Source organism: Terrapene carolina, unplaced genomic scaffold, assembly GCF_002925995.2.
Source record: "Terrapene carolina triunguis isolate 2854851 unplaced genomic scaffold, T_m_triunguis-2.0 Scaffold232, whole genome shotgun sequence".
Taxonomy (NCBI): Eukaryota; Metazoa; Chordata; order Testudines; family Emydidae; genus Terrapene; species Terrapene triunguis.
In genome coordinates, this window is record NW_020664583.1 from 5,301,549 (window position 1) to 5,309,897 (window position 8,349).

Here is an 8,349-nt window from a genome sequence, read left to right on the forward strand (position 1 = left end):
CATCTGATGTTTTCAAGTGGTGAAAATAAGCCAATCTTTTAGTAGGTAGTACAACTGAGATTTCTTTTCAGAATAACTAATGCAAAATAATATGTCAAAATAAAGCAACATTTGTAGGCTACGTCACATCTAAACACTGCTTCTCAGCTGTGATGAGCAATAATTTGGATTTGAGCCTCTCAATCTTTTCATATCTCTGGAAGGCAACATTCTCATTCAGAGCTGTTTGATATAGGCAGGGGAGCAATTGTCCCTTAATTTTAATTGGAGGATACAATTAACTTTAAACTACAGTGTTCTTCAGCTAGTTTACTTCTCGCCATTGTTTTGTATAATTTTTCATGTAAATAATAATTTGTTCCTTAGTGGTGTTTCATTCATTCTGCTGTAGTTTTATTGGGAAGAACAGTGATTTAAGTTTTAAAAAATAAATCAATTGGCAAAAAATGTACTCAGCATACCATCTCAAAGCAATAAAATTTATTTACTTATTCCCTGGAATTTTTATAAAAAACATTAATTTCAAATGTTACCTCTTGTAGCCAAAAAAAAAAAAAAACCTTAATACAAGATGTGACTGTGCAGTAGTGGACCTCATATAAAAATGTCATGGGATTTATCCGTTCAAATCCATTAGAACTGTAATGGCATAAGATGTCACGCTACAGTTTTTTGGTGGTGGTGGTGGTTGGCTTTTTTTAACTAAAATGCATTATTAGGGATAAAGGTTTAACCAACAAACCATAAAATAAAGAAATATACAAGAAAAAAAATTGAGTAACCTCTTCGTACCAGACATGAACCTTTCACTGTAGTCCAGGAAAGGAGAAGATTCCAAAGATCAGGGCTGGCTCTGGCTTTTTTGCCGCCCTAGGCAAAAAAGCCAGCGGCCGCCCCCCCCCCCATTGGGGCAGGGGCTCTCCGCTCTCCCCCTCAGCGGCCAGAGCGCCGGGAGCAGGGCGGAGAGCCCGGCTGGGGCTCTCCGCTCTCCCCGGCGGCGAGAGAGCCCCTGGCGGCCAGAGCGCCGGGAGGAGGGCGGCGAGCCTGGCCGGGGCTCTCCGCTCTCCCCCCCGGCAGCCAGAGCGCCGGGAGCAGGGCGGCAAGCCCGTCTGGGGCTCTCCGCTCTCCCCCCGGCAGCCAGAGCGCCGGGGGGAGGGCGGAGAGCCCCCGGCGGCCAGAGCACCGGGGGAGGGCAGCGAGCCCGGTCGCGGCGCCGCTCTCGGGCCGGAGCGCCCCGCTGTGCCGCCCCCCTCCAGGCGCCGCCCCAAGCACATGCTTGGGTGCTTGGTGCCTGGAGCCGGCCCTGCCAAAGATATAGCTACACAACTTGAGAACCAGACGCAAGGACTTCCTCTTTTTTGACAGGGTATTTTACATGTTTACAAATTGAAATGGTTGTTTATGCACAATCTAACCCTGAAGCTGATATTCAAATGATCTATCTTCATTCTGTCATTGCTCAAGAAAACTCCCATTGGTCCTTTGTAAAGCTGGAGGATTTCAGCCTATGTGTAGTCTATTGAAAAAAACATAGTAAGACCCAATGGAAAATTTAAGAAAAAATGGAATATTTGAGTCAACTTTTCCCCATTTTTATGGATATTTTAAAATTTATTTTACATATTTGTATTGGGATGACATGGCTGTTGATATATGCATGATTACTAGCCTGGGAGGTGATGTTAAAATGTGTCTTGAAAGTGGAATAAGCATATATATTGAGGCAAAAATCAGCTCAGCAAAGCAGCAGAATGATTGCGTATTCTGACAGAATGATTACAGATTTTGTCAATTCTACTTTTATCTGTTAATGCAGGATTAATTATGTTGTAGTCATGTTCACAGCTGAGAATTTAAGGTATCAAAACATGGGTCGTTCTGTAGCAAAATATAAACCAATTTGTTTCTGTAATATTTTTTATTTTTCAGAGGTCTTAGACAATAAAAATATAGTATAAGTAATAGTAAAAACCAAAAAGTCACAACAGCAATGTCAAGGTCTGAGGTCCTATAAATGCTGTTAAGTACTGTATTTGAAGGTACATAATATTGTTGTAATAGCATAGTTATAGCAGAGCTTGATAACTATTCAAATAGCTGTCTGTAATGCCAGTGAAAAAGCAAACAGAAAATAACTTATCTAAACAAAAACAACATGTTCATTAAATGAAGAGATAGCAAATTAAGATTTATTAATGGAGAATGTACCTGAGGAGGGCTTGTGTATGGTAAGGTTAACACTAGTTTGATATTATGTGGTTCAAGAGAGAGTAGGGGCTTAAATTCATTAAAAGGTCCAAGAATCGCTATGACTTTGCTATGAAAGATGTGCCATTGAACAGAATTGTGAAAGTGAACTCTGATCCTGTACAGTTTTCTTACAAGCCATGGCACTTTCATGGTAATACAATTTTACTTTATTTTTTTATCCGTAAGGTTTTAGTTGAAGTTTCCAACTGTTTAAAGGATGTTCTGCCATTGAATAAAGTTGTGTGATGGCTTTTAGGCCACGAGAATATTTTTTTCTTGACTTAGAAAATAGCCTGAACCCTCTTAGAGGTATTTCTATTTCATTTTTTTTATTTTTTATTAGTATTCATAAGTGTGCTAGGCATTTGAATGAACACACAGTGCTTTTCCCTTGTTTTTTTTATTTCAACACGCACAACTACAGTAGGCATATGCCAAGCTCATTTAACTAACTTATCAACATTTTTTCTTAGCCCCAAGATGACAAATAGATATCATGGTAAAATTTTTAAGCTATAAAAATAATTATACACAAAGAACATTACTCCCCTTCTTAATACTTCCCTAAATCAGTTTTATCACCTCTTTCTTATTACTTCCTTTCCTGAACAGTCATTTTCTCTGAATTAACCTCAATTCAACCTAAAATCTGCTGTGTACCATTACTTTTTTGTACATTTAGCATAATTCTTTTTCTCCTTTAATATCTTATTGTATGATTACAAACACACTCTTTTACATCACTGTTCTGTATTGTTCCTCCAGTACATTCATAGAGGGTTTTGCTCATGTGATGCTCAACTCCTTTGTTTTTGTTGCTCTTTCTAACTCCTGTTAAAGGGTTATGTAGAAAGCTTTCAATCATTGACTTTCCTCCAAAAATCAACCTGACCTCAAAATTCTATCATTCAGTCTCTTAGTAATAGAATTAACTGACCACACATGGCTAAAATATGATCTAGCCTCCCTAGTTAAACATTTTATGTACAGTAAAGGCTGTTGATATTATCATGGAAGTTCCTTGCTAGTATTCTTCCAGCTACTGCAGAATCCTTCATAGGTATGCTCAGAGGTACAGTGCAAGAATGGCACTGCACATGCTAACATGGTGGGCCATTTGCTACTGGTGATGTTGTGGTAATTTTATCGTGCTCAGATATCTTCTGTCCACCATGAAATACTCTACCCTTTTCTGTTTTCAGTTGTAATGTAAGAATGGAGACTATCTGTAACCCAATTATTTTCTGATGCGTAGGGAGATTTCCTAACTCTGTCCTGGAGCAAGAATGTGGTGGGTAAAGATTAATATAATCTTTTATGATATGAAAAAGAAATCTTTGCCATCACTAACTGATCTTGCAACTGAGTGATCATGCCACCCTGAAGTGCTCTAATCCCTAGTATCACTGTACACACAGTTATTCCTGTTCCTCTTTGGGGTCTTATATGAAGAAACAGAAAGAAGGAGGTAGGGGAAGACATGAGGGCATATGGATCATTGATGCTAGGAGCTGCAATGATGCTTTATTGGTCCTTAGTTCATGTGTGTAAATTCCATGACAGCAGCCATTAAGTGTGTAAACTCTATGAATATAGTAACTTTCTATAGTAAATGTCAGTCATTCCAAAATCTATTTTGAAGTTAAAAAGGGGGCAGGTTTGAAGATAATTGCAACTTATTATGCAACTCTTTTAAAAACACTGGCAAAAGTGAACTTTTCTCTTCCCATGTTTGTAACAGTGTTTGAATAACGATAGAGCTGCATGCATTCTTATTTTAAGTTGATCATTTTTAAAGCTTAAAACTAAACATTTAAAGAGATACTATCAACATGATGTATTTTAAAATTGACTTTTAAAAATTTCTGTTACCTGAGAAAGCACCTTGCACAATGTAACTATTGCTTTTCCCCCCCTGTATTTTTCTGTTACACTGATATTTTAAGGGACTTCTCATAATCAATTACATCTTTACTAAATGACTATGCATGGAAATAATGAAACTGACTAATGACAAAGTGTTGTCAAACTTAAAGAAAACACAATTGTTTGTGTGTTTTTGTTTTTTGTTAATTTGCTATTTTTTAATGTTAAGTGTTATGATATAAGTTGACTGTGGCCCTTTACCCAAAAAGATTTTTGAGCTGTTGAACATATTGTCATCTGAAAGTAAGATTTTTTTCTATTATGCCTAGAAAGACAGGAGAGACAATTTGTAGATACAAAAAAAGTATGTCTCATGTATGAAAAATCCAAAGTTCATATGGAAATGTTGGTCCTACATTTCCTCTTGGAGCCAGCTTTCAAAATAATTATTAATTTCCTTGTGAATTAACTCTTATATTTTTCCAAAGCATACAGTTCTGTTTGAAAGAATATTTTCATTAAAGATTAGTTTTAAAATAGATAATTAAGAGACACTAGTAAAACATGTAAGACAGACCTATTAAGCCAATTTCATCTCTGATATAAGTGCATTGACTTCAGTGGAGTTAGATCACTGATTAATTTGACCCATTTTGTTCAAATGAATTAGCAGAATATGAAGAAATACTTTTTTTGACCAAAAATGTATTGTTCACTAAAAAAGTTTTTGTAGTTTTTATATTTAGGCATATGGTTCATTTAGAAGTCTGGTAAATATACATATTAAAAATTTGGAAAAAAATCTTTTAAAAAACCCTGACATCTCACTAAGATACTACCTCAGATCTTAATCCTTTTGAAAGCCATTTTCACTTCTCTTAGTCCCTGAATATTACATGCAAAAGACTTTATTAATGAACATCTTGAATAATAAGGAACAGAAAAGATTTTCTTGCTTCAATTCTTGGAGTTTATGATGCAAAATATTAATGTTAACTAATAAGTAGTAAACATAACAAATTGAACACTCTTTATCCATCAGTATGACAAATGTAATGATTCTACAGTTACTTTCTTTTCTATGAAAAAAATTACTAGAAGAGGATTAAGAAAAACATACTTTTTGGGGGCCCTTTTTACTTTCCCAAGCATGATTAATGAGTATAGACCTGTTAAGAAACTTAGAGGACCACTTGTTCTTGATAACATTGTGATAATTTTACCAGACATATAAGGAATGTTTTCTGAGATAGGAGAGACAGGAAGAGGTTCAAAGGTGTCACAAACAGTCAGCAGAAAAAATGATAATTTGACTGCTAAGGTATATTTTTTTGGCTTTATTATTAATGCACCTAGGGGCGGGTGAGCAGTGGTTAAAATAGTACTATTAGTACGGAAAATAAAAAAGGATACACCTACATTAAAAATAAAGATTGATACAGTATTCAGTTTACAATAGACATCTTAATCTATGGGCCTTGATATAGCATCACCATTTTGTCTGTTGTATTACATTTTGTATGAATGTTATGACCAGATGACTTTGCACAGTATCACATTGAAGCCTTTTGTTACAGGTTCATATCTGGAAATAATGACAGTGTTGCTTACGGTGTGTTTTATTGTAGTATGAAGGACCACTCTGAAGATGAGATTTTTGTTTTGCTGATTTGCTGGAGGGCAATAAAATATTACTAAGTGGGAGACATTAAAACAGTGGTTTGGAGGGCAGTTTTTTATTTGTTTCAAATGTCTGATAAGGAATTTGGGACAGTCAGCTGGTTGGGTTGCCACAAGTAACCAGTTTGTTTTTAGTAAATGCCGCAAATATGTGACAGTCTCCATACAAATATTTCCTTTGGGGTTTGAAGTAGTCACAGGTGGTTTTTGTTAGTTGCTCATTTATAGAACTTTCTGTTTTAAGAGCCATAATAATTTCGTATTACTAGACTGGAAGGTCAAGCTTATTTGAATTTTGTACACAAAAAATGTATATTATACATGGATGTTATGTAGTTGGTAGGACTGTATTTAAAACTGTTAAGTGATATATTAACTGATGATTGCAGTAAAATGTTAAACTGACACAAAATGCAATGATAGTTATGTAGTCAGTGTCTGATTTTAAAGCAAGCAATCAGCAATTATCACAAGAAAGTACAGAGCAGTATACTTGGTTGTCTTCTCAGCGAGTTTATAGCATGTGAATAAATTAATAACATAAATAGGCAGATGCAGTTGTTTTAAAATGACACTGTCAAACATTACAGTTCCAAAATTTAACTTAACATAAGAATGTCGTAATCTCATAGAGATTGTTCTCCAGATTTTAAATATGTAAATTTAAAAGTATATAACTATCACCCCCACCTCTGAAAGAGGAATTACTTTAAGTAGAATTTTGATAAAAACAATGTCTTGTAAGCCCTTGTCTCTTAGATTTTAGTCACCAGTGTAGCTACACCACTCTATCATCACTAGTACAGACTCACTGCACCAGTCCAGTGCATCTACACGAGGGGTTTACACTGGTGCCACTACATCAATGGCTAAAATCCTAACATAGGCAAGGCCATCTGCTGCTGGTACAGAGCATATACAATTTAAAATAACAAGATCTGCTCTCAGCTATGCTGACATACAGTAACTCCTCACATAACATTGTAGTTATGTTCCTGAAAAATGCAACCTTAAGTGAAACGATGTTAAACTAATCCAATTTTCCCAGAAGATTTAATGTAAATGCGGGGGGTTAGGTTCCAAGGAAATTTTTTGGGGGCAGACAAAAGGCATTATATACTGTACAGTACTGTACTGTACTGTGGTGGGGAGGTGTCCCTGGCTTACCCCTGGGGCTCAGGGCTGGGGTGCAGGGTCTGGGAGGCAGTTAGGGTGCGGGAGGGCTCTCAGGGTGGGGGTGTGGGAGGAGGCTCAGGGTTGGGGCAGGCAGGAGGTGCAGAGCACTTACCTGGGGCAGCTCTTGTTTGGTGCAGGGGGTGTGCAGGTGGCTCTGCGCAGCGCGGCACCGCCCCCATGGCTGCAATTCTGAGAGCCGCAATTCTGGGAGCTGCCCTCCTCCTCCCCCTGGCAGGCAGGGCCACCTGGAACGCAGGGGCTTTAGGGGCTGCAGGGCCCTGGGCTAAGGGGGCCCTGGGACCCTGGCCTGCAGCTCTAAAGCCCCTTTTGGAATGTGGCCCTGTGAGCACAGGCTGGAGGACTCAGGAGGAGCAGGGGCAGCCGCGCAGCAAGCGGCCGGCGAGAAGCGGCGCTTTCCCCTTCAAAGCGCCACTTCTCTCTGGCCGGCTTTGAAGGGGAAAGCGCCGCTTCTCTCCGGCCGCTGGCTGTGCAGCTGCCCCTGCTCCTCCATGGGCCGGAGGACTCAGGAGGAGCAGGGGCAGCCGTGCAGCCCGCGGACGGAGAGAAGCAGCGCTTTCCCTTTCAAAGCGCCGCTTCTCTCCGGCCGGCTTTGAAGGGGAAAGCGCCGCTTCTCGCTGGCTGCCTGGCTGCCCCTGCTCCTCCTGAGTCCTCCGGCCCATGCTTGCAGGGCTGCATTCCGAAAGGGGCTTTAGAGCTGCAGGACAGGGCCCAGGGCCCTGCCAGCCCTTAAAGCCCCTGCGTTCCGGGTGACCCTGCCTGCCGGGAAGGGGGGAGGGGAAGGGGGAGGGGGAGACAGCTTCCCTGATCGCTCCCTCCCTCCGTCACAGAAAGTCCTAAGTGCTGCCAAACAGCTGTTTGACGGCGGGGGAAGCGCTGGAAGGGAGGGGGAGGAGGTGGAGAAGAGGAACTTGTGCAATGCTCCCTTGTAAAGTCAGCCAAACGACGTTATAAGGGAGCATTGCACAACTTTAAATGAGTATGTTCCCTAATGGAGCAGCGACGTAACTTCAAAGCAACGTTAAGCGGGAGGACGTTAAGTGAGGAGTTACTGTATCTTAACTGATGCTGCTGGACTAATAAGGAAGAAAAAAATACTTTCAAGTTTCATTAAAAAAAGCCATGGATTACAAAAGAATGATTGGTCAAAAAAAATCAGTAGATTAAGAAATCTGTATTCAGCTTCATAAGAGATTATTAGAAATGAAGGGGAAACAAGTACATGATAGAGTTTTCAGAAATTCCTTAATTTCCAAGCCCGTCTCCTATATTACTCTAAGGCTTTTGAGAGCTAAACTACACTGTGTTGGGGATGATAAATTAAACCATATAAAATTCCATACACTAGTATTTCAGAGA

The 8,349-nt window shown here is 39.5% G+C and overlaps 1 protein-coding gene across 4 annotated transcripts in view; it reads left to right on the plus strand.

Annotated features, from left to right (window-relative positions):
* Positions 1 to 8,349, plus strand: part of CENPP (centromere protein P) — a 353,315-nt gene that overhangs the window by 45,790 nt on the left and 299,176 nt on the right. The gene's annotated exons all lie outside the window — the stretch shown is intronic.